This window comes from Dasypus novemcinctus, chromosome 5 (genome assembly GCF_030445035.2).
Source record: "Dasypus novemcinctus isolate mDasNov1 chromosome 5, mDasNov1.1.hap2, whole genome shotgun sequence".
Lineage (NCBI taxonomy): Eukaryota > Metazoa > Chordata > Mammalia > Cingulata > Dasypodidae > Dasypus > Dasypus novemcinctus.
In genome coordinates, this window is record NC_080677.1 from 117,674,495 (window position 1) to 117,699,870 (window position 25,376).

At 39.3% G+C, this 25,376-nt stretch overlaps 1 pseudogene; it reads right to left on the reverse strand.

Moving 5' to 3' along the window:
* Positions 1-4,569: 4,569 nt before the first annotated feature.
* LOC101440874 (V-type proton ATPase subunit E 1 pseudogene) lies at positions 4,570-5,333 on the reverse strand (annotated as a pseudogene).
* Between the last annotated feature and the right edge of the window lie 20,043 nt (positions 5,334-25,376).

A 25,376-nucleotide genomic window follows, 5' to 3' on the forward strand; every position in this document is an offset into this window, starting at 1 on the left:
AGTGGGGGAGCCGTCCGGATGTTGCCTTTTGGTGGGAACAGTGGGTGTAGCCTAGATGACTGGGCGGGCTTTAGAGCGCCACATACCAACGGTCTGAGGACGTGGCATCCGTACCGACCGCTTCATAGTGGCCCTGGGCAGGCTGAGGGCTTGCGCCCGTACCAGCCCTTCCCTTGACCACTGGCTCCAGGTTACGCGTCTACCTTCCGCCAGGGCTGGCCCCTACTGAGGAGGAGGCTATCCCACAATTTCTGCCATTTTCTTCTTTGGTTTTCATATATCATATCATATTTCCATCTGTCTTTTTACTCTTTTGATTATCCTTTCTTCTATTCTTTCTTCTATATACTCCTCCAAGCCTCTCTCTCCTGTTTTTTTCTTTCTGGCTCTAAGGCTTCCTTTAATATTTTCTGCAAAAGTGAATTCTTGAAGACATTTCCCTACATTTTCTTCTAGAGTTTTGTGGTTTTTTAAAAATTTATTTATTTCTCCTGCCTCCCTCTATTGTCTGCTCTCTGTGTCCTTCCCTTCCCTGTGTGTTCTTCTCTATCCGCTTGTCTTCTCATTAGGTGGCTCTGGGAATCGATCCTGGGAGAGAAGCGGTCATTCTCTTGTGCCACCTCAGGTCCCTGTTCTGCTATGTCTCTTGTTGTCTCTCCTCTGTGTCTCTTTGTTTGTTGTTGTTGCATCATCTTGCTGCATCAGCTCTCTGCATTGGCCGGCACTCCTGCGTGGGGCAGCACTCCTGTGCAGGTGGCACTCCATGTGGGCCAGCACTCCACATAGGCCCACTCGCCAAGTGGGCCAACTTGCCTTAACCAGGAGGCCCTGGGTATCAAATCCTAGGCTTCCTATATGATATACAGGAGCCCAATTGCTTGAGCCACATCTGCTTCCCTCTTCTAGGAGTTTTATGGTTGTTGTTTTTATATGTGAGTCCTTGATCCACTTTGAGTTAATATAAGGTATGAGAAATGGGTCTTCCTACTTTCTTTTGGGTATGGATATCCAGTTCAACCACTTGTTGAATAGACTGTTCTGGCCCAGCTGGAAGGGATTGATCACCTTGTCAAAAATGACTTGACTGTGGATGTGAGGGTCTATTTCTGGGTTCTCAATTTGGTTCCATTGGTCAATGTGTCTGTCTTTATGCAGTACCGTGCTGTTCTTAACCACTGGAGCTAAGTAAGATCCTTTGGCCAATATGTCTCTCATGCCAATACCATGCTGTTTTTACCACTATAGTTAGGTAATATGCTTTAAAGTCAGGAAATGAGAATCCTCCAATTTTGTTCTTTTTTAAGATCTTTTTGGCTATTTGGGGACCCTTACCCTTCCAAATAAATTTGATAATTGGTTTTTCCACTTTTGCAAAAAAGGCTGTTGGAGTTTTTACTGGGACTGTGTTGAATCTGTAGATTGACATTTTAATGCTATTTAGCCTTACAGTCCATGAATACAGTCTGTCCTTCCACTTATTTAAGTTTATTCAGTTTCTTTTAGGAATGTTTTGTCGTTTTCTGAATATAGTCACTGTTAGGAATGGATTTTTTTTCCTGATTTCCTCCTCAGATTGTCCATCAGTTGTGTATAAAAATACTCATCTTCTTTTTAGGAGGCCCTGGGAACCAAACCCGGGACTGCTCATGTTATAGTTAGGAGCTCAATCACTTGAGCCACACCCACTTCCCATGAATCACTTTTAACAATTGATGAAAGAACATCCTTAAAATATTATATATAATATATAAAATATTACTAACCAAAGTACTTACATTTAGTGTATTTTTCGCTCAACCCACCCTAATGGTTTTTTTTAATATCATTCATACATGAACAGACATTAAAAATAAGTGCATAGGTGGCAGACTTGACCCAGCAGTTAGGGCATCTGTCTGCCATGGTTCAAACCCCGGGCCTCCTTGACCCATGTGGAGCTGGCCCATGCGCAGTGCTGATGCACACAAGGAGTGCCCTGCCACGCAGGGGTGTCCCCCGCGTAGGGGAATCCCACGTGCAAGGAGTGTGCCCTGTAAGGTGAGCTGCCCACCACGAAAGAAAGTGCAGCCTGCACAGGAATGGCGCCGCACACACGGAGAGCTGACACAACAAGATGACGCAACAAAAAGAAACACAGATTCCCGTGCTGCTGACAACAACAGAAGCGGACAAAGAAGACGCAGCAAATAGACACAGAGAACAGACAACCGGGGCAAGGGTGGGGAGCGGGGAAGGGAAGAGAAATAAATAAAAATAAAATCTTTAAAAAAAGTGTATAATAAAAGTTGTGTACTTACAAAACAAACATGCATAACATCATACAGGGGTCCCATACCTCAACCCACCACCAACACCTTGCATTGTTGTGAGGCATTTGTTGCAAATTATTTAAGAATTTGTCAAAACCTTACTACTAACTATAGTCCATATCCTACATTTGGGGTATTTTTCCCCCAACCAACCCTATTTTTTTTTTAATATATTTTTATTACAGACATTGTGGACTTAAAAAACAATCATGCACATGTGTAGAATTCCTGTACAACATCCCTTCATCAACACACCACATCATGGTAGGATATTTCTTACAGATTCTGAGATAATATCATCAGACTATTACCACCAGCCATGGTCCATAGTATGCATTTTTGTCACACTTTTCCCATACTCTATTATCAACACAATACATCTTTGGCATTGATGCATGAGTATTACAGTATTGCTGTTAGCCCCAGTTCATAGGTCACTCCAGTTGTATTTTCCCCATGTTTCTCCACATTCCCACCACCCTGCAATAGTGATGTACGTCTGCTCCAGTTCACAGAAGGACACTCTAGCATCTGTATCATCAACCACAATTCTCATCCATCTCTGTATTATTCAGTCCCTAGATTATTCTCTAGTTTTCTTTCAGTTGACATTTGTATCCCTAGACTACCCTTTCCAGCCACATTCCCATTTATAAACCAGCTATTACTCACTATAATGTGTTACCATCAATGCAATACATTTCCACACTTTTATTAATATGGTAAAGTTAATTAAAACTTCTACATACATTAAGCATTAGTAGTCCTTCTTAGCCCTCCTCTTCTCTCCTTTAATAATCCTCCACCTACCACCAGGTCTTGAAGATGTTTTCCTGCATTTTCTTCTAGAAGCTTTATAGTTCTTGCTTTTATCTTTAGGTCTTTGATCCATTTTGAGTTAATTTTCGTATATGGTGTGAAATAGGGATCTTCTTCCTTTTTTTTTTGACTATGGATATCCAGTTCTCCCAGCACCATTTGTTGAATCAGTTGTTCTCCCTGAGCTGGGTGGGTTTGACAGGTTTGTCAAAAATCACTTGACCATAGATGTGAAGGTCTGTTTCTGAATGATCAAGTTGGTTCCATTGATCTATGCTATCTTTATGCCAGTACCATGCTGTTTTTACCACTGAAGCTAGGTAATATGATTTAAAGTCTGGAAGTGCCCTCCAACTTTGCTTTTCCTTTTTAAGATGTTTCTGGCTATTCAGGACCCCTTACCCTTCCAAATAAATTTGCTAATTGTGTTTGTTTTAAAAATGCTAGTGCAATGACAGATACAATGCATTATATATCTTGTCATAACTTACAAAATTGCATGGGAGAGAGTGTAAACTACAATTTAAACTATAATCCACACTTAGTGGCAATGCTCCAATCAATTGTATTAAATATAATAGCAAATGTACCACACTAATGAAGGATGTTGTTAATATTGGAAAGTGTGGGAGGGTTAGAGAGTGGGGCACATGGGAATCCCCTATATATTTTTATGTAACATTTATGCAATCTAAGTATCTTTTTTAAAAAATTAAAATAAAAAAATTTTTTTAAATGCTGAGGGAATTTTTATAAAAATTATACTGAATCTGTTTATCAATTTGGGTAGAATTAACATCTTAATGATATTTAGTCTTCCAATCTATGAGCATGCAATGTTCTTCCAATTATTTAGATCCTTTTTGATGTCTTTTAACAATACATTGTAGTTTTCTGAATACAAGTACTTTACATCCTTAGTTAAGTTTATTCCTAAATATTTGATTCTTGTAGTCACTATTGTAAATGGAATTTTTTTCCTGACTTCCTCCTCAGATTGTGCATTACTACAGTCTTTTTTTTTCCCACATAAATCTTTTGTTTTAATAAACAAAGCTTTTACATGGCTAAGACTTTAAATCGTATTTACAGATAAGGAAAACTTCTAGGTCCAATCAGGCAACAGTGAAGCTACTGCAGCTGGAAGGAAAGCATGCCCCACATGTGTTTTAGACTTAAAGCCAGAATACCAGACACATCACTCTCTAGGCAAGATTACAAGAGTTAGAGAAGAGCGGAAGACTTGCGGAAGTTCACGCAACCACCATCTGATCCTTATTGCTGCAGAACCAACTGAGAGTTGTACCACCTTTAAATGAACAGGCTCCAGATTCTCTTAAGTGAAACTTTCTCCCCCTATTAACAATTAGGCCAGGATCCTTAACTACAGAAGGGTATTCCACTGATAAGTACAGACGAATATTAGAACAGAAAGAGGAAGTTACATAGATAATCTGTTTCTTCGAATATCAGATGCTTCTGTATCATAGTAGTAGAAGAGTGGAATGAATTCCAACTCCCAAAGGGTTAGTCCAAAAACTGTCCTGTTGGCACATGCACCAAACAAGGCTCCCTGTACTTCTGACATCATCTGCTAGGCTACAAGATCCAGCCAGCTTTCTAGGGTATTGGAAAACTTAATTGTTCGATCTCCAGTATAGATCGCAACACCACCAGCTATATCCTCAAGCAGGTAGGCCTTCTGATCAGTTTGGACATCAACTTCTTTTTTGGTGGCGATATTGTACATAGGAATCACTTTTTGCACTGCAGGTTTTACCAGAGGGAAATCTGTTTCCTGCAATGAATAATCATCTGGGGTTCTAGCAATGGGTACAAACCCTGGAGGACCTGTCCATCCAGCAGCACTTGGTACCTGGTTGTATCTTTTACTACCTTGCTGAGCCTCTGCTTTGCTTCTGTTAGTAGGTTTGTGATAAGTTTGTCTCTGGCTCTGAGAACTTTAAGCCATGCTTGGTTCATCAGATTGGACATCTGAATTTTCTTTTGCTGCACAATCTGCTTTTCTTTCTTCTCATAGTATTCCATAATCTTCAGTCTTTGGGTTTGCACAAGACAACCTTTCTCAATGTTAAACTCTTCTTCTGACTTTGCATCTATTCCTTCTGCTTTCTCATTAGCTTCTTGTTCAATGAAAGCCATGTGCTTAATCTGCTTTTGCACATCAGCATTACTGAGGGTCATGGTGAAAGTGATGCTAGCCCAGTGAGCAAGACATTCAAGTTTAGATTTGAAAAGGCCAGTGGAAGGAAAGGGAGAAGAAAACCCAGCTCAGGGCTTGCCTTCCTTTGCTTTGTAACCCAGACTTCTGGTTCCAGCCAGGTGACCACTCAGTCACTCCCCAAGCTCCTTCTCAGCCAATGGACATTACTAGAGTCTTTTAAAGTTTATTTCAGGAAACGGACTTGGCCCAGTGGTTAGGGCATCCGTCTACCACATGGGAGGTTTGTGGTTCAAACCCCGGGCCTCCCTGACCTGTATGGGGCTGGCCCATGAGCAGTGCTGATGTGTGCAAGGAGTGCCCTGCCACGCAGGGGTGTCCCCCATGTAGGGGAGCCCCACGTGCAAAGAGTGCACCCCATAAGGAGAGCTGTCCAGTGTGAAAAAAGTGCAGCCTGCCCAGGAATGGGGCCACACACATGGAGACCTGATGGAGAAGATGATGCAACAAAACGAGACACAGATTCTGGGTGCTGCTGACAAGAACCCAAGCAGACACAGAAGAACACACAGCGAATAGACACAGACAGCAGACAACTGGGGTGGAGGGAGGGCGGGGAAGGGAAGAGAAATAAATAAAATAAATAAATAAAAGGGAAGCGGACTTGGCCCAATGGTTAGGGCGTCTGTCTACCACATGGGAGGTCTGCGGTTCAAACCCTGGGTCTCCTTGACTTGTGTGGGCCTGGCCCATGTGCAGTGCTGATGCGTGCAAGGAGTGCCGTGCCACACAGGGGTGTGCCCCGTGTAGGGGAACCCCACGCACAAGGAGTGCGCCCCGTAAGGAGAGCTGCCGAGCATGAAAGAAAGTGCAGCCTGCCCAGGAATGGCACCACCCACATGGAGAGCTGACACAACAAAAAGAGACACAGATTCCATACAGCTGACAACAACAGAGGCGGACAAAGAAGAAGACACAGCAAATAGACACAGAGAACACACAACTGGAGTGGGGGGTGGGAGGAGAGATAAATAAATAAATTTTTAAAAATAAAGTTTATTTCATCTGATATAAGTATAGCTACTCTGCCTTTTTTTTTGGGGGGGGGGTTACTGCATGCATGGAATATCTTTTGCCAGCCTTTCACTTCAACCTATTGATATCTGTATTAGTCAGCCAAAGGGTGATGATGCAAAGTGCCAGAAATCTGTTGGCATTTATAAAGGGTATTTATTTGGAGTAGAAGCTTACAGTCACAAGGCCATAAAGCTTAAGTTACTTCCCTCACCAAAATCTGTTGCCACGTGTTGGAGCAAGATCACTGTTCTCTTCAAGGGTTCAGCCTTCCTCTTCCTTCTAAGGCTCCATGGTCCCACCTCCTTCCTTTCCCAGCTGTAGGTTAGCATAAGGCTGGTCTCTGTCCCTGGGGCTTGTTTCTCTCTGGGCTCAGCTGCTTTGCTTTCTCCAGAAGGCCAGCTGTAAACTATCAGGTGAATGGATCATCTCTTCCCTCTGCCATGTCTAATTGAGCCATCTCTCTTTTCTTCATGCATCTGCTTTTCTGTATTTACTTCCCAGGGTTCCAGAATCAAAAATTCCAATTCTCTCCTCTTCCTTGTCATTTTCTCTGTGAGTCCCTGCTCACCAAGGGGGCAAGGATTCAATGTCCTACTTATGTGGCCAAATCAAAGCCTTGATCATAATTTAATCAATCAAAAGTGAAACCTCTCAAGTTAAAACAATCTAATACAGCCAGAGGAACAGACCAGTTTACAAACACAGCCTAATATTTTTGGAATTCATAAACAATATCAAACTGCTATAGTATCCTTGGGTCTAGGGTGTATCTCTTGCAGACAGCATATTGATGGCTCATATTTTCTTATCCATTCTGCCAATGTGTGTCTTTTGATTGGGAAGTTGAATCCACTAACATTCAATCTTACTACTATAAAGGCAGTTCTTATTTCACCCATTCTGACCTTTGGGTTTTAAGTCATATTTTATTTGCACCATGCTTTTGAGATTTTTAATTACTTTTACTGATAGAATCTTCATTTCATTTCTAGACACTCTTCCAGACTTCTGCCTCCTGCCTTTTATTTTCAGACTATAACACCCTTAGTACTGCCTGCAATGCTGGTCTCTTTGTTATAAACTCTCTCAGTTTCTGTTTATCTGTGAATATTCTAAACTTGCCTTCATTTGTGAGAGACAATCTTGCTGGATATGATTCTTGGCTGGAAGTTTTTCTCTTACAATATCCTAAATATGTCTTACCACTGTGTTCTTGCCTTCATGGTTTCTGATAAGAAATTGGCACTTAATCTTATTGAGTATCCTTTATATGTGATGCATTGCTTTTCTCCTGCTGCTCTCAGAATTCTCTTTGTCTTTGGCATTTGACATTTTAATTAGTATGTATCTCAGAGTTGGTCTATTTGGATTGATTCTGTTGGGAGTACATTGTACTTCTTGGACATGGATATTTATGTCCTTCAATAGGCTTGGGAAATTTTCTACCATTATTTCTTCAAATATTCCTTCTGCCCCTTTTCCCTTCTCTTCTCATTCTGGGACACCCATGACACATATGTTTGCATGTCTCTTGTTGTTGTTTAGTTCCCTGAGAATTTGCTCAAATTTTTCCGTTCTTTTTTTGTCTGTTCTTTCGTATGTTAACTTTCAGAGGCCATGTCTTCAAGCTCACCAATCCTTTTTTCTGCCTCCTCAAATCTGCTGTTATATGACTCCAGTGTATTTTTTATTTATTGTGCCTTTCATTCCCTTAAGATCTACTATTTTCCTATATATGTTTTCAAATTCTTTTTTGTACTAATTCAATATTTTCTTAATATCCTTAACCTCTTTGGCCATCTCATTGAATTTATCAAGACTATTTGTCTGAATATCTATGATTAGTTGTCTCAACTTCTTTATGTCATTTGGAGGCTTATCTTATTCCTTTAACTGGGTCATATCTTCCTGTTTCTTGGTATGGATTGTAGTTTTTGTGGTAGGTTGGTGTCTTGTTGTCTGGCTTACTAGATGCATTTATTCTGGGTGCAGTTTCTCTTTCTTGCTCTTCCTTCCTTGTTGGTTGTGTAGCAGGAAATAAGGATGTAGTTAGTGCTGTAACTAAGTGTGGTGGCTCAAACTGCCCACATTGCCCCAGGGACCAATGAAGTTTCTTCCACATTTCTCCTTTGCCAGTGGTAGGGACAAAGCCACAGCCATGTGGAATAATCTAAGTCATGCAGGCCAAGACCACCTGTAGTTGCCTGGAGAGACTGATGTAGATTCACGCCCCTTCCTCCCCTGTCTGGAGTGGGGCTGGAGCTGCAAGCATGGGCAGCAATCTATGCCATGCAGGTCCAAAATGACACAGTTGCCCAGGTAGACTTCCTACTGTTAAGTCTGTGCCAACTAAATGGACCTGCAGTTACCCAGAGGGGCTAATGCAGGTCTTGCCAGCTTCCTCCCTGCCAGAGTTGGGACTGACACCTAGGCTAGGGCTGCAGTCTGATCTGGCTGAAAGAAGATGGTCCCTACTGTCACTGTGATTTTCTATTAGCCCTGCTTCCCCTCATGCCAGGGACAGAGTTAAATGGCAGCTACCAGCCTCTTTCTGACTTGGACAGGTTCAAACTTTATCTTTTCTTTGCATTATTCTTTAGCCAGCTGAATTATTAATCAGTAGCTGAAGTTGGTGCCCAACCATCTCTTCCTCTCCCATTTTTGGGGAATGAAGCTTCCTATTCTAGCCATGGAATAGCTCTTGAGGCAGCTTGTGCTGCCAGTGGAGAATGGGCAGCAGCCTCCTTGTCATTGAGTGCTCTACTCTCTAATGTGTTTTTTAAAATTTCTCACAACCTCCTTGTTGTTTTTCACTTGCTGTGTTTTTTCATCTTCTTTGTTTCTTTAAGAAGCACCAGGAGCTGAACCCAGAACTTCTGATGTGGGAAGGAGGTGACTGATCACTTGAGCTACCTCTGTTCCCTGCTTTGTTGTATTTCTCATTATGTTTTTTTCCCCTTCTTGTGTCTCTTGTTGTGTCAACTTGCTGTGCCTGCCCTTCACGCCAGTTCACTGTCCTCTTTAGGAGGCACCAAGAACCTCTGTTCCCTGCTTTGTTGTGTCTCTCACTATGCTATTTTTTTTTCCTTCTTGTGTCTCTTGTTGTGTCAGCTTGCTGTGCCTGCCCTTTGCGCCAGTTCACTGTCTTCTTTAGGAGACACTGGAATCCAAACCAGCCACCTGCCATGTGGTAGGAGGAATCCCAGTCACCTGGGCTATATCCACTTCTCATCTCTAATGTTTTTTTAATCTCATCCATCATGACTTTCATCCCTATAAGATCTGTTACTTTTCTTTGTAGATTTTAAAATTGTTCTTTATACTCACCCAGTGTCTTCTTAACATCCTTATCTCTTTAGTCATGTTTGGTTTCAATTCTTTAAATTGATTTAGGAAAGTTGTGTAATTATCATTGACTAGTTGTCGTAAATTCTCAATCTCTTTAGGATATTTGGTTTGTTCCTCTCAATGGGCCATCTCTTCCTGTTTCCTGGTATGGCTTGTAATTATTATTATTATAATTATTTTTGCTGATATCTAGGCATCTTCTAAGTTGGTGAATTTACTCTGATAGCCAATTTCTCTCTTTTGACTGTTGTTATTATTTTTTCACAGCTCTTCTTTGATATTTGGTTCAACTTATGCTAAGTCTTTAAAATTTCCTAGCTTAAGTTATAAAAATCATGCCAGGGACTCACTAATGGGGTGCAGACTTTCTACCAGGGGTACGGTGAAGAGAGCTCTAAAAACAATTTTTGTCCACGTAGTTTCCAGACTGGTCAGCAGATGGTGCTAGTTGACACACCTTTCCACAGAGGTGTATGTCTCATGGTTTTCCTTTGTTTTTGTCTGGCTACAACCAAGATTCAAAGCAGGCTCCACTGGCTGAATTCACTGAAGAAAAGCTCCCTCAACTCCCCCTCCCTTTTTCCTTGTAACAGCTCACAGGAAAGAAGACATCTGTTCCCCTCTCAGTCAACTGCAATGAGCCAGGGCTTTTATCCCCACTGAATATCTTGGGGGTGGGGGAGGGGAGCCCTTCCTGGCAGCCAAAAGATTTAGTAACTCACAGTTTTTTGTTTTGGCTTCCTTCATCTCTCCTGGAGTTGTGAAGCACTGTCTTGGTCTGTTGACCCCCAAAGCAGGTCCCTTTGGGCAGCTTTTGTTTCTTTCTCTATTGTTTTCTGTGAGAGAGCTTAGCCTTATCTGCCAAATCCAATGCCATCTTCCCACAACCTTCAACTCCCCTGTTCATTTTTTTCCCATTCTTTTCTCTCATCAATTTCTGCTGTTCTATCTTCACTATCACTTATTCTTTCTTTTACCATTTCTTGTCAGCTGTTGTATGCTTCTAATATGTTTTTGGTCTCACCTATTGTGTCTTTCATTTCCATGAGCTCTCTTGCTTTTTATTCAGGATTTCAAATTATTCTTTGTGCTCACTCAATGTCTTCTTGATGTTATCTCTTTAGCCATATTGCCTTTCAACTCATTAGTTTGATTTTGGAAATTTGTGTGCATCTCATTAATTAGCTCTCTCAAATCCTGTGTCTCTTCTGGGGCTTTGATATATTCTTTTTCTTGGACCACATGTTCCATTTTCTTAGTCTGGCTCATAATTTTTTGCTATGTCTAGGCATCTGATTAGGATGGTAGTTTACTAAGATGTTCCGTTTCTTTCTTTTTCATAGGTATCTATTGGTAGGAGGCTGTGAGTTACTGCTGCTCTTTGATTCTTGGTTCGACCTGGATCATTAGGTTTGTCCCTGTTAGTTGCTCAAAACTGGGCTGTGGATTCAGTAATGGGTTGCAGGTCTCCTTCTTACGGCCTTGGGGAGCAAGTATTATAAAGACCAGAAAAAGCCTCTCTTATTTATTTTAATTTTTTAATGTGAGCTTCCTTGGTCTACCAGCAGATGATGCTCTTTGGAAGTTCCTCAGTTCAATGCCTGGTCAGAGTGTTTGCTGCAACACTGACCAGATGATTGTGATAGAGGTTCCTGCCTGGAGGCTAAGAACCTTGTAATTTAAACTTTCTCAGACAGTTCTCCAGCCTTTTATGGCAGCCCCCTCCCTTCTCCCTGGTAGGAAATAATTCCATTTCCCTGTTTTCTCAATAATCAGTCCCAGTTAGTTAAGGAAATTGGGAGGGTTATATCTCTTTAGACCCTTGCTGGCTTCCAAGGCAAACAATGATCCAGTTCCTCCTGGCCTGGAATTGCCCACGGAACAGAGCAGACCAAATCTATGGGTAAAAGTTGAGTCAGCCTTAGGCTGTGTCCCCTTCTCTCCCCTTCCCTGGTGAGGTGTATCCTCAACAACCAGTCCCAGCTAGAAGAGAGGGAGATTGGGATGACTGGATCTCTCCAGACCTGTGCTGTCCCCAAGCACAAGCAATGGTTCAGTCCCACCCAGCCTGGAAGGGCTGATGGGTCACAGCAGAACAAATTTTTGGATCAGAAGCTGAGTCACCCTTAAGCTGTGTCCCTCTCTCCCCTTTTCTGGGGTGGTGACTTTCTGGAGCCCCCTTTGTCTATAGTCAGCTAGAGGCTTGAGAATTCAAAAGTGTCTTTAGTGTGGGGGAGGGAAGTCGCTGCTTTCCACTCACAATTTTGCTGGTGTCAAAATTCCCCTCCTTTGTCACTCTCTCTTCTGGGCAGTGTCTAACCTTTGCCAGGTGTCCTAAACACTAGAAGATCTTTTTCCAGGCCATTTCACCCTGTCCTCTAGCTATTATTCTGAAAAATAAGAGAGTCCCGTGTCTTTCTAGTCCGCCATCTTTCCAGAAGTCTTATCATTACTTTTTATGTATTTGCACTTCAGAACCTGTCAGAAGTAAAAAACTGGAGTACCAAAAATTAGTATATAATATTACTAGCATTTATAATTACCCATATGGTTATCTTTGTCAGAGGTCTTTATTTCTGTATGCCAATTTGTTCCACTGTCTAGTGTCCTTTCTTTTCAATCTGAAGAACTCTCTATGGCACTGCTTGTAAGGCAGGTCTAGTCATGGCAAAATCCTTCAGCTTTTTTTATCTTGGAATGTCTTAATCTCTCCTTCATTTTTGAAAGTCTCCCCAGATATGAAAATCTTGGTTGGCAATTGTTTTCCTCCAGCATTTTAGATATTTTGTCCCACTGCTTTCTTGCCTCTATAGTTTCTAATAACAAATCAGCATTTAATCTTATTGGGGCTTCCTGGTGTATAACATGTTGTTTTTCTCAGTCAGCTTTCAGAATACTTTCCTTGTCTTTGGCATTTGACAGTTTGACTAATATGCATTTGGCATGGTTCTCTTCAAGTTTATCCTATTTGGGGTTTGCTTGGATTCTGAATGTGCATATTAATGCCTTTCTTTAAATTTGGGATGTTTTCTGACATTATTTCTTTGAGTATGCCCTTTTCTCTCTACTCCCTCTGGGACTCCCCAAAATTCATATATTGGTACACTTGTTGGTGCCCCACAGGTCTCTTGGGCTCTGTTTACTTTTTTAAAAATATTCTTCTTTCTTCCCCTCAGTTTAAATCATTTCAATTATCTTGTCTTTGAGATTACTGATTCTTCTGTTGGTTACAAACTGTGTTGAAACCCAATGGGGAAATTTTCATTTCAGTTATTGTGATCTTGAACTCCAGTAATTCTGATTTATCCCTTATCCCTTTTTAAAATTCCTATCTCTTTATTGAGATCCTCATATTGTTAATCTGGTTCTTACTTCCTATCCTTTAGCTCTTTCTTGTGTTTTCCCTGATTTCCTTGAGCATATTGATGATTATTTTAAGTCTTTGTCTTTTATATCTAAAGTCTGCTCTTCTTTCTAGATGGATTTTGGGTTTTTATCTTGTTCTTTTGAATGATCCATAATTTCCTTTTACTTTGTCTTTAATCTATTGTTTCATACTTTACATTTTAATATTTTAAAGTATTAACTCTGGATTTAGTCCCTGAGCTGTCTATTCCTTAAGTCTGTATCCAGTTAGTTATGTGACAGAGATTCCCTTGAGTTCCACTAGCTAATAAAAACAAACTAATGCAAAAAAAATGCTTCACAATCTTTGCAAATTGACTCTGCTTTGGCTAGTGGTCTCCTTCAGAATTTGGCCCTCCTATCAAGAAGACTAGCCCAAGGTGAATGCAAAATATACGGTCCTCTCTCTTATCTGAGCCTGCTTGGAGCCTGCTTCTAGTCCTGGACTTGTGTTTTCTTGTGACCTTAGAGATTTCTCTCTTTCCAGGAATTTGAATGACTCTCTACTCCCTAAGAAATAGGCTTAACCTCCTCCTAAGTGCTCTATTGTATGACTTAACACAGGTCATCTTTGCCTTAGGCCAGTTTGACTTAATTGTTTCTCACACTGATTTACCAGTCTGCAAACTGCTTCTTCATACAGGACAAGTCCTTGGAAGGTGAGCCAAAGACATGTTTCCTTGTTCAGTCTTTCAGGCTTCCACCTGATAGACAGGCACTGACATATAGGAACCGTAGTATGTACATAGGGATTATTCTGATCCCTCCAGAACAGGGACAGGGGCCCACCATGGAAGCACACAGTGCTTAGGAGAGGCTGGGAAAGGGACTAGCAAGGTTCTATGAACTTTGTCTACCAATTTTTAAAGATTTTTTCCTTCATTCAGCACTTGCCCAGTTTTTGCAACCCTTTAACTTCCTCAAAGTTTTGAGGAAGATGACTCTGCTAATATTTTCTAGTAATTCAAAGATTCTCACAGGGAGTGGCAACCTGGAGCATCTTACACCACCATTTTGGTTGACCAAAAGTCTTGTTTGTTTGTTATTTTCAACAAACAGTGCTAGAAATACTGAATATGTACATGCAAAAGAATGAAATCAGACCCCACCCCACCTCATACCATATATAAAAATTAACTCAAAATGGATCAGAGACCTAAATGTAAGTGCTAAAACTATTAAAATCTTAGAAGAAACTACAGTATAAATCTTTGTTGCCTTGCATTTGACACCTGGCTTTGGACTGGCTCTATAAGATAGGCTATGAGAAAGGGCAGGTTGGGACCTCCAAGGCACAGCCAAAGCTACAATCCACAGGTAGAATTTCTTCTTCCCCAAGGAAATTTCAATCCTTTCTTAAGATATTTCAATTGATCGAAACAGGTCCACTCAGATAAATGGAGGATAATATCCTTTACTTAAAGTCAACTTATTACAGATGTTAATCACATCTACAAAATACCTCCACAGCAACACAAAAACTGAGCAAGTGTTGAATAAAGAAAACACAGATTAGTGTTCCATTGAATAACTAGATACTATAGCCTAGCCAAATTGTTATATTAAAGTGATCATCAAGTAACCCCAATGTCCATCAACTGATCAATGACTAAACAAAACATGGTATATTCATACGATGGACTATTACTCAGTCATGAAATGGAATGAAGTACTACTCATCATATAACATGGAAGAACCGTGCAAACATTATGTTAAGTGAAAGATGCAAGTCTCAAAAGAACACGTGTGTGATTCCATTTATATGAAATGTTCAGAATAGACAAATCCATGGAGGCAAAGTCGATTAGTGATTGCTAATAGCGGAGGGAGGAGGGAGAAATGAGGAGTAACTGCTATGGAGTTTCTTTGGAGGTAATGAGTTTCTTTGGGGGTAATGAAAATATTCTAAAATTCATTGTGATGGTGGTTACATAATGCTATTATACTAAAAACTACTGAATTGTGCACTTTTAAATGGGTAAATTATATGGCATGTGAACTATAGCTCCATAAAGCTGTCATAAAAAAATCTTATTGCCTATTTATTTTAAATGTTGATGGGAATGAAGGCAGATAATCAAGGTCTTAGGAAGCTGCTCAATGTTCAAGGAAAAAGAAATAGATAAATTATGATAAATCATCTCAATGAAACACAGTCATTAGAAATTATGAACATAAAGATTAAAACATGGAAAACCCTTATAATGTTAAGTAAGAAAAAGTTGAGAGCCAAATTGTATCTACATAAGCAAATTCCAAAGTGTTTCCTGGAACATGGTTCAACGCTGTTATTTTTGCTCCCTTATCACAGAATCTGCAATTCCTAAATCCTCTGGAAATTTGCTCTCCCTTTCTCATCTCCCCAAATGAGATCATTGCAAACCATGCTATAAAGAACTATTTTACACATATTGAGATTTCCTTTTACATTAGTTGTCAATACAAAGTAAAACAATATGAGGGAGGAGACATCATTTTACCTTGTTTAAAGAAAAGATGATCTTTAAGAGAAACTTTGTGTTTGAAATAGATTAATTACAGAGGTTCATGTTCTGAATAGAAGGATTTTGATCACTCTGTTCTGGCTTCTGCCTTGTTAAGGATGGAGACAAGAACAGAGAAAAAGGTGAAAACAAAGGCAAGGCTCTCCTCTGCTCTATCTGTAATAGAGAAAAGGACTGTCATTTAAAAAGGGGGCCGGGGACTACCAACAGATGAAGTCTTGTCTATGAGCAAATGCAAACTGCTGAAACCAGAATGTTTGAAGGAATATATGTGTGTGTATATGTGTGTTTATAATTATTTTCAAAGATTGTTGATAAATTATAAGGAAACACAAAGGGTTTCTGATCACTTTAGGGCTAGAAATGCTCCATCATAGAACTGGATAGCCTTCAGAAACTTGAGTAGGTATAGCAGTTTTATATTATTGATGAATTCCAAAAAGAAATATTGAATTATGTTTGTAAACTGATACTTTCCTCTGGGCATATTAGATTATATTGGATTCATAGGTTTACTTGATTAAGGAATTATGTAAACTTCTTGTGCCAGTAGAGTGTTAAGTCCCCACCCTTTGGTGGGTAGGGACTCACAGATTAAAGGCATGGCAAAGGACAGAATTAAGGATTTCTTTGATGTTGGAGTTTGATGCTGAAGCCTTAAGCTGAAGTCCCAGGAAGAGAGGAACCTTGAACCCAGAGAGAAGCAAGACCCAGGAAGGGAGGAACCCAGGAAGCCTGAACCCTCACAGATGTTGGCAGCCATCTTGCTCCAACACATGAAAATAGACTTTGGTGAGGGAAGTAACTTATGCGCTTTATGGCCTGGTATCTGTAAGCTCATACCCCAGATAAATTCCCTTTATAAAAACTAACCAATTTCTGGTATTTTGCATTAGCACCCCTTTGGCTGACTAATACAGTAGGTTATGTAAGCTCTTCCATAGAATGAGGCATAACTGGCACCTATGCAGGCCAGGTCTAGCAGGCAGAAAAGAAAAACATACTTGGAGTCTTTTCACAGGCAGGCCTGACTTTTAAATTTATTTCCAAATGTCACCAACCATGTGACCTTGGGCTAGTTAATTAACCTCTTTGTCTCTGAACTTCTGTATTCCCAACGGTGAAATGGGAATAAAATATACCTCAAAAAGCTTTTGTGGAGAAGTGAGGAAATAAGAGCAAAGCAACCAGCAAGGGCCAAATGTCAAGTGAGTGGGTTAGGGAGACAAAATTGGGAATCTATTCAGGAATTCATCAAGCAAGCAAAATAAATATATATTTTTAAATTAATTAATTTATTTATTTATTTTTAGGAGGTCCTAGGGATTGAAGCTGGGACCTCCTATGTGGGAAACAGGTATGCAACCACCTGAGCTACACCTGCTCCCTGAAGAAAAAGAAATAGAGAGTGTAAGACGGAAAAGGCAATAATCTCAAGGATGAGATCAAGACTGAAGAAACAGAGAAGATGGGCAAGGTTGAAAGAAGCAAAGTGGTTTAGGACTTTGCAAGCCCCCAAGGGGTCCTGGCCCATCCAAGGTTTTTATTCTTCCAGGGCAAAGTTTCTTTATGCAGTCCAGCCCATTCTATCTCCTGTAGTCCAAAGATCCTGTGAGTTTGTTAGTAACTAAAGGTATTTCCACCTGAACCAGAAAGGAGGCCAAAGGTCCTGAAATTTCCTAGACTGATTTTTCTACTGAGAATGGGTCAATTTTCTTCAATACGTATTTTACTAGAGCCCTGACATTTTCAAAGCTAGTGATTTTCCAAACTGTTTTTAGCAGCAGACCTCATTTTGCAAACACCAATTTTATTTGAAATCCCAATATATATGGAAAATAAAAGCTATTTTCAATTAATATAATACATTTTATAAATTAAAATGTATGGTCTTTATGCATTATAAAGCAAATCAATTAGAACAATGAGGGCTGGATTTGTTTTTATTGAAGTATAACATCCATATGGAAGAGTGCATATATCAAAGAGAACAGCTCAATGAATTTTGAAAAAATGAACATACCTATCTAACCAACATTCAGATAAAGGAGTTGAATATTACCAGCACCCCAGAACCCTACCCTCATTTCCCCCTGCCAGTCACTACCCTTGACCGAAGGGTAATGCTATTCTGACTCTAACACCATAGTATGGGTATTAGAGTCCTGATATAATACAGAAATAGTTGTAAGGAGTAACAGTTACTAATTTTTCTTATTTTTTAACTATCTTATGTTGATGATTTTTCCCTCAACTCTGGTAAAAATGACAGCAAAATCATATATACAATTTTGCATGCTTAGATCATTAACATAAAATGAGTCATCAGTTTTTAAAATAGATCTAGAAACTAAAAAGAAGAATAACAAGAAATGTTTATTTCAAAGTTGAACCTCTAGCAATATATAAACCTAGTCTGTATTCTTATCAAACATCTAAAAATCAAACAAAAAGCCCCAAAAATTTCCAATAAGGGCTAAAATTATTATATGACATTATCAGTATGGCATGTTATATATTTACTTACTATTGCACAATAACAGTAACCCAATGCTGTAAACATTCCCAAGGAGTCTTAAGACCAGTAACCTGAATCTCTGCCTTCCATTGTGAAACAGTACACAAATTACCATAGATTTTTAACAGGTTTCTTTCCACTTAGTAGTTTTAAAGGATGCCAAGAAATTACATGTAAACATATATTTAAATACATGCATATGGATATATATAAATAAAATTTGAACTCAATTCAACATTAAAATAAAGTGATATCGCTGTTATTTTACATAGAACATGTAGAAGGCGAAAAGGCCACTGAAGAACCTGGATGGTTATGACTCGGCATAATTTAATGTTTTGCAATTCTTGTACCCAGCAATTTTGAATTTATTATTTTTGCAGATTTTCTGATTTAGGTAGCAAATTCCTCTTGAAGGGAGGATAAAAATTGACTCTGGAAATGAATGTTCATATACTGATGAGAGAGTATATTAATTCCCTGAGAGAATTAATATGATTTAAACAAGAGAGAAAGCGTGTGTGTTTCTGTTTCTGTTCCCCCACCAAAAATCTTCCATCAATGGGTAAAACAACACAAACAATGCTTCACATTCAAGGCCAGTGCTGCATCTCTGAAGAATTATGCCATGGCCTCATCTCCTGAGTTGAGGCCCCCACAGGCCTGCATTTTCGGGCTCCTAACACCAGGTGGCATATGGTAGCTGAAGCAGGGATTTGGTAACCATGGTAACCAACTACCAGGCCAGCTCTGCAGCTGCCATCTTTTACCAAAGCAGTGTTTTGTGCACACTGGGGGTTTTGCTTTGAAATGGTTGTTCTATATACTTTTCATTCTTCACATAGTTAGGGTCTCTACTTCTGGGAGGGAAATTCCTGTGCCAGAAAAAAAGAAATACCTCAAGGCTGTTGTATTTATTTTATTTACTGTGCATTATTCATAGTGTCTGTGTAAAGCAGTCTATACACTGATACTTGAGAGGGCCACACCTTCCAGAGCAGCCTTCTCTAGGGAGTCTAGACTTCATTGAAGGGAAATGGATGACGGAATGAGTGACCTCCTCTCTGGACTAAGGTTAGGAAGGAGAACATCCAGGGCAATGCTTGAATCAGTTGTAGCTGCCTGTATGTAAGAGGTGTCTGTTGAAAATATTGTGCATCTATAGATAAAAGATCTCTCTTCACCAGTCTACTAGAAGGATGCATTTGACATAAATAGCATCTTCTCTCAAAATTTGCTTTGTATCTGGCATGCAATAATAAACTAAATATTTCTAAATTGGAAACCAGCCTTTCCCTTTTATATCAGTCAAAAGCGATGTGATTTTCTGAGTTAATTATCAGGCTCTGCCCCTGGTGATTGGCAGTAAATCACAAACCAAGCTGCCAAAAGCCATTCTTCTTTGCTACTGGGAGAAGGGCTGAAATGAGTAACGTTACCCAGAACTTCTCTAAATTCCAAAAAGGCTCTGAACAGAACCTAGACTCACTTAGAGTGACATCTACTTAAGCCTGATGTTGTTTCTGGCCATCTGCTTAATAGAGGGACCATATCTTAAACGTGCATTCCGAGGAGGAAAGATCCATCTCACAGAATGAAAATTCTATTTTTAAAAAAAGCATTATTTTATATCAAGTGAAAATGGAGGATTCAACATTGTATATGTAATATAATAATAATGAAGGATAGAAGAGAGGATCCTCTGCCTAGAAAACGACTGAAAAGAAATACAATAAATATTATCAGTTGTGAGACTCTGAATGAATATTTTCTTCTGACCACATTTATGGGTTTTCTGCTTTTTAATCAGAAGCATGTATTACTTACATCATGAACTTATAAAAACATTAAAACGTATTTTAGATTGAATTTTTATTTCATTAAGCAATTTCATTGTTTCTCACTTTTCATATTACCATTGTCAAACTTTTAACATTTTATTTGAAAAAATCATTTGAAATCATGACCTTCTTAAAACAAAATAATTTTAATACATTTCAATTATTAAACAAATTATAATATGTTTGCTCTAATAGAAAAAAAATTTCATACTCTATAAGGAACTACTATTTAAACAGTTTTTATATGATGTGCTCTAAGAACTAAAGAATTAATTAGGGATATTGGAAGAGGTGAGTTAATATATATAATTTTATGTCAAAAGCAGTTTCCTGTTATTTAATGAAAATGTCTTTTGACATTTTGTATAACTTTATTGATAAACTTGCTTGTAATTAGAAAAAAAACAGTCATGGGTTTCTCACACATTTACTGGTTTCATACTCCCACATCTCCCCTCCCCCCTTTCATCCATTTTTTTGCTTAAAAAAAAAAAAGGAATTTGTGGAAAATGAATCAAAAGAGATAGGCAGTTCTGGATCAAGAGAAACAGGTACCCCCATGCAGGCCAATAATAATTTGCTAGCACTTCATAAATGTATGCCCATTGTTTTTTTCAAAGGATCCATATCATTGACTGGGGAAAGGATGGAGGAGTCTTGCTGACAAAAGTTCTCAGCTTACTCTCCCCTAAAGCAGTTCCACTACAGTAACCCCAAAACTGTATACCAATCTCAGCAAAGTGGAATTCTGTCAGTATTAACAATTATATTCTGGAAGTATGCTTAAGATTATGGAAACATATTTAAAGTATGCCATTATGTGAGAAAAACTATTATATTGAGATAGATGACAGAGATAAACTCTCCAGGTGATTAAGAATCATCATCTCTAGCATCATTTAAACTGTGCAATTACAAGCAATTATTTTCTTTTTGTTAATATATGTATGTTGCAAATATTTTCTCCCAGGTTGTTGGGTTTTTTAACATTTTTTTTAGCATAGCTTTTGTCATACTTATGTGTTTTGCTTGTAAATATGTCTCTATGTCTCTAACTATGAACTTTTCATCTCTGGGTTTTGAGTCTTACCTAAGAAGGCCTCCCTAGCCTGAGTTAAATTATTACATATTTTTTCTATTAGTTCTATAGTTTTTATGTCTATTTCTTTAGTATATACAGAATGTATTTTTGTATATGCTAAAAAATAATTTTGCAAAAGGGAAAAAGTTGTTATTGCTAGAATTAGAATTATTTCTGTCATTTTAACCAGGACCTCTCTGGATCTTGTTCCCTTTCTCCTAATTCTTGGCAGATCCCCTGAATCAGATACAGGTATTTAAATTCTCACTTTTCCATGAAGGAATAATCTGAGACAGTAGGAATTATTTTAAAAATAAATGCAAATATTGCACATATTCATCTGGTTGCTTGCATACATTGGTGACCAATGAATGATTGATATCAATGGATGATATTAGGAAGGAGCTATAATACTGTTTCAAATACACTTAAGCCAATTTGGTCTTGCACAGTTATTAGTTTCCCTCTGACAGGTATCCACGGTTCCAACTAATTAGAGGTAGGTGACAACCACAGAGACCATACTTCCAGATGGTATGTTATAATGAACACAAGTCTTGGACGTCATTCAGCCACACGTATAAATTATTAACAAGAAGGTCCCCAAACAGTCATACAGCCTGTTTTGTGAACTCAATGAAATCTTAGCTCTCTCTTCTTTTAGGTGTGCCAACAGTACATACAGACATGAGACACAGGTAGAACAATATTCCAGCTTAGAGGCAGGATTCAACTAACTCTCAAGTCAAAATCAGATGACTCCCATTTCAGCCACAGATGCAGGATAGAATCCCAAGCCTGTGGAGATTCTAAAGTGTATAAATGGTTGTACTGGATAGATTTTTTATATGCAAGAGCAAGAGAATTGTGGCAGTTTGGAGCCATGTACCCCAGAAAAACATATTCTTAAAATTAATCCTTTCCTGTGGGTATGAACCCCATTTTAAGTAGGACCTTTTGATGACATTACTTCAGTTAAATGCAGCCCACCTCAATTAGGATGGGTCTTAATCCTATTACCATAGTCCTTTATAAGCAGAATGAAATTCACACAGATAGAGGAATAGCCAGAAGCCAAAAATCAACAGAACCTGGAAGAGAAGGAAGAGGCCAGGATAGGCCTCCATGTGCACTGCCATATGACAAAGGAACCAAGGACCAAAGATAGCCAGCAGCCAAGCCCCAAAACACCAGTCATCGTGAAGAAAATATCACCTTGATAATGCCTTGATATGGACTTCTCCTAGCATTAAAACTGTGAGCCTGGGAGGTGGATGTGGCTCAAGTGATTGAGCTCCTGCTTACCACATGGGAGGTCATGGGTTGGGTTCTTTCTGGTGCCTTCTAAAGAAGACAAGCAAGACAGTGGACTGGCACAGTAAGCTGATGCAACAAGAGACATAAGGAGGAAAACATAATGAGAGATACAAAAAAGCAGGGAGCAGAGGTGGCTCAAGCAATTAGGTGCCTCCCTCCCACACAGGAGGTCCTGGGTTTGGTTCCCAATACCTCCTAAAAGGAAGAAAAGCACACAACAAACAGACACAGCAAGTGCAAACAGCGAGGGGATGGGGAGAAATAAATAAATTAATCTTTAAAAAAAAAGAAAACACTGTGAACCAATGAATTCCCATTGTTTAAACTAACTGTATTAGTCAGGGTTCTCTAGGGAAACAGAACTGATAGGAGATATCTGTAAATACTATGAGATTTTATAAAATATCTCATGAAACCACAGGTATGCACAAGTCCAAATTCCATCAGGCAGGCTGCAAGTTAGGGACTCAGACGAGGCCCTCATTGAATTCCCCAGGAGATGCTGGCTATCTGAAGTATAGATAGGAATTCACTCTCTAAATACTGAGCTCTCTTCTCCTTTTAAGACCTTCAGCTGATTGGATGAGACGTCAATTATTGCTGATGGCAGTCTCCTAGGTTGATTGTAAATGTAACCAGCCATCCCTGCAATCAATTCACTGATGATTTATATTCATGAAATGCCCTTGTATGACAACTAACGCCGTGCTTGCTTGATCAAGCAAATGGGCACTATTACCTGGCGGAGTTGATACATTAGACTAACCATCGCACAAACCCATTACATGGTATTTGCCTTAGCAACGAGGAAATGAAAACAAGTTCCCATAAATCAATTTTAGCCAATCCAAATAAATTAAACTCACTTCACCAATAGCAAGTCCTTTCTAACATACATTATTCTAATTAACAAATTATGCTGGGGTTTATATGAGGTAAGGATGACTGGAGTTAGAAAGTGCTCCCTCTGGAATACAGCTTTTGATATGAGAATTTTGAGTTTTAACCTTCAACTCCTAGAGTATGTTTTCCCATTAAGTTTCTTCAAATGTCCATTAATCATTCCAAAGAAGAGAATAAAACTATTTAGAGCACATCCTACTGCCTATCTATGCTGAAGCATTTTTAAGTAAATGTAAAGACAATTTAATGCACAGGCACCTTCATTTTTCTCAGGGCTGCTCCTAGGACTAAGGACAACACAGGTATTTCTGTCTTTACAGAAGATGAGGCTCACCACCTGCCTTTAAGAAGGATATTAGATCACTCGGGGAGCTGAAGTTCAACCATTATGAATAACACCCCCATTTCGAAATGTCAATGAAGGGAGCAGATGTGGCTCAAGAAGTTGAGTGCCTGCTTCCCACATGGGGGGTCCTGGGTTCAATCCCCAGGCCCCTGTATCTTAAAAAAAAAAAAAAAAAAAAAGTCAATAGTTCTCAAGGGAAATCAGGATGTCAGGGAAAGAATCCCCCTTCAAGTTTGGTTTATCAGAATTTCCTAAAGGCAAGACCCTGTTTATCCTGTTCATTCTCCCAGAAGGGCAAATTGCTATTCATCCTCCCCAAGCCAGCACTCATAGACCTGCATGCCCAAGAGGATTCCTCTCTCAATTCTACATTATGCATCCCCTTGACCTTAGTCAGTAACAAAGGGCTTTAACGACCACTGCATTGACCTAGCCCAGGCTTAGAAACTCCTTAGGTCTCTTGCCTCTGGGCAGCTCTGACTATTGCAACTCACAAAAGAGAAAAAAGAGAGAGTAAAAGAATGTCCAGCCCTAAGCTTTCTTTTATATCTGTGTGCTTGCTGGCCTCTGAAGCCCTGAATCAGTGAAAGGTAAATAAGCCTCTGGCCTATTCTTCCTCTCACTGGGGAGATTTTTCTCCTGGATTAGACTTGGAGAGGTCTTTTTTCTTTGCTTAGATGATTTGAACCAATACTTTGCATCTATAAAGGGAATTAAGAAATGTTGAATAGATACTGCCCTGCAGAAGACACTGTGGAGGGGCTCCATGTCATATTCTCTCCTCTAGTCCCAAAGAGGAGACCTCCAAAGTGAATGAAAACACAAAAGCAAAGTTTTCGGTGCCAAATTTTTTTAATAGTGTCTCTGGATAGCTCTCTGATTAGTGAAACAGGTTTGTGGTACTCACCAGCCTTAAAATCAGCACATACACATGCACATGCGTACACGCACACGCCACACACACACACACATCAAAATGCAGATAATTTTAACAAAAATAAACACACTAAAAGGGGTTAAAAACAAACAGATTAACCCAGTACCTATGCAAACAAAAGATGAGACAGATAGTAAAGTCTCAGGTGAAAAATCTCAGACAACCCCACCTCTAATGGAGTTTCTTCATAAAACCTGGGAGTTTTTAAGAAAATGTAGGTAGTTTATTCTCAGTGAGATAAAAGAAATTATTGCTTTCCTTTGTTAAACAAGAATAGACTCTCAAAAGAGAAATAATATAACAAAGCATATAGCAGCTGAAATAAAATAGATAAAGAGATGATAGTGATGAGAGGAAAGCAGGCATTACCAAAGAAATCAGAACAAATGGAGCAGTAACAATAATCAAAGTTTTAACAGGAAAAATATATATACATACCAAAAGAAAACAGGTTATGAATTTTGAAAGATCATCACATTGTAGGGGGAGGGGGACTGTGAATACAGAGCTATGCTAATACATATCTTGGGAATAGTTTTAAATTCCAAACACAAAGGCAGCAGGGGCTCTGCAGATGCGAATAAGCTGGCAGCTGTATATTGAAGCATGTATGAGGGTCTCTTAGATCCTTCTTCCAGCATTTAATAGCAGTGCCACCTTTACCTGAAAACTACCCTGCTTCTTTCATGCACAAACATCAAACACATTATAAAAGGGGAGCTTGAGGCTTCAGGAAATACTAGATCCTGACAGAGCTCGGTGGAAATCAGAAATACTACCTTTGATTT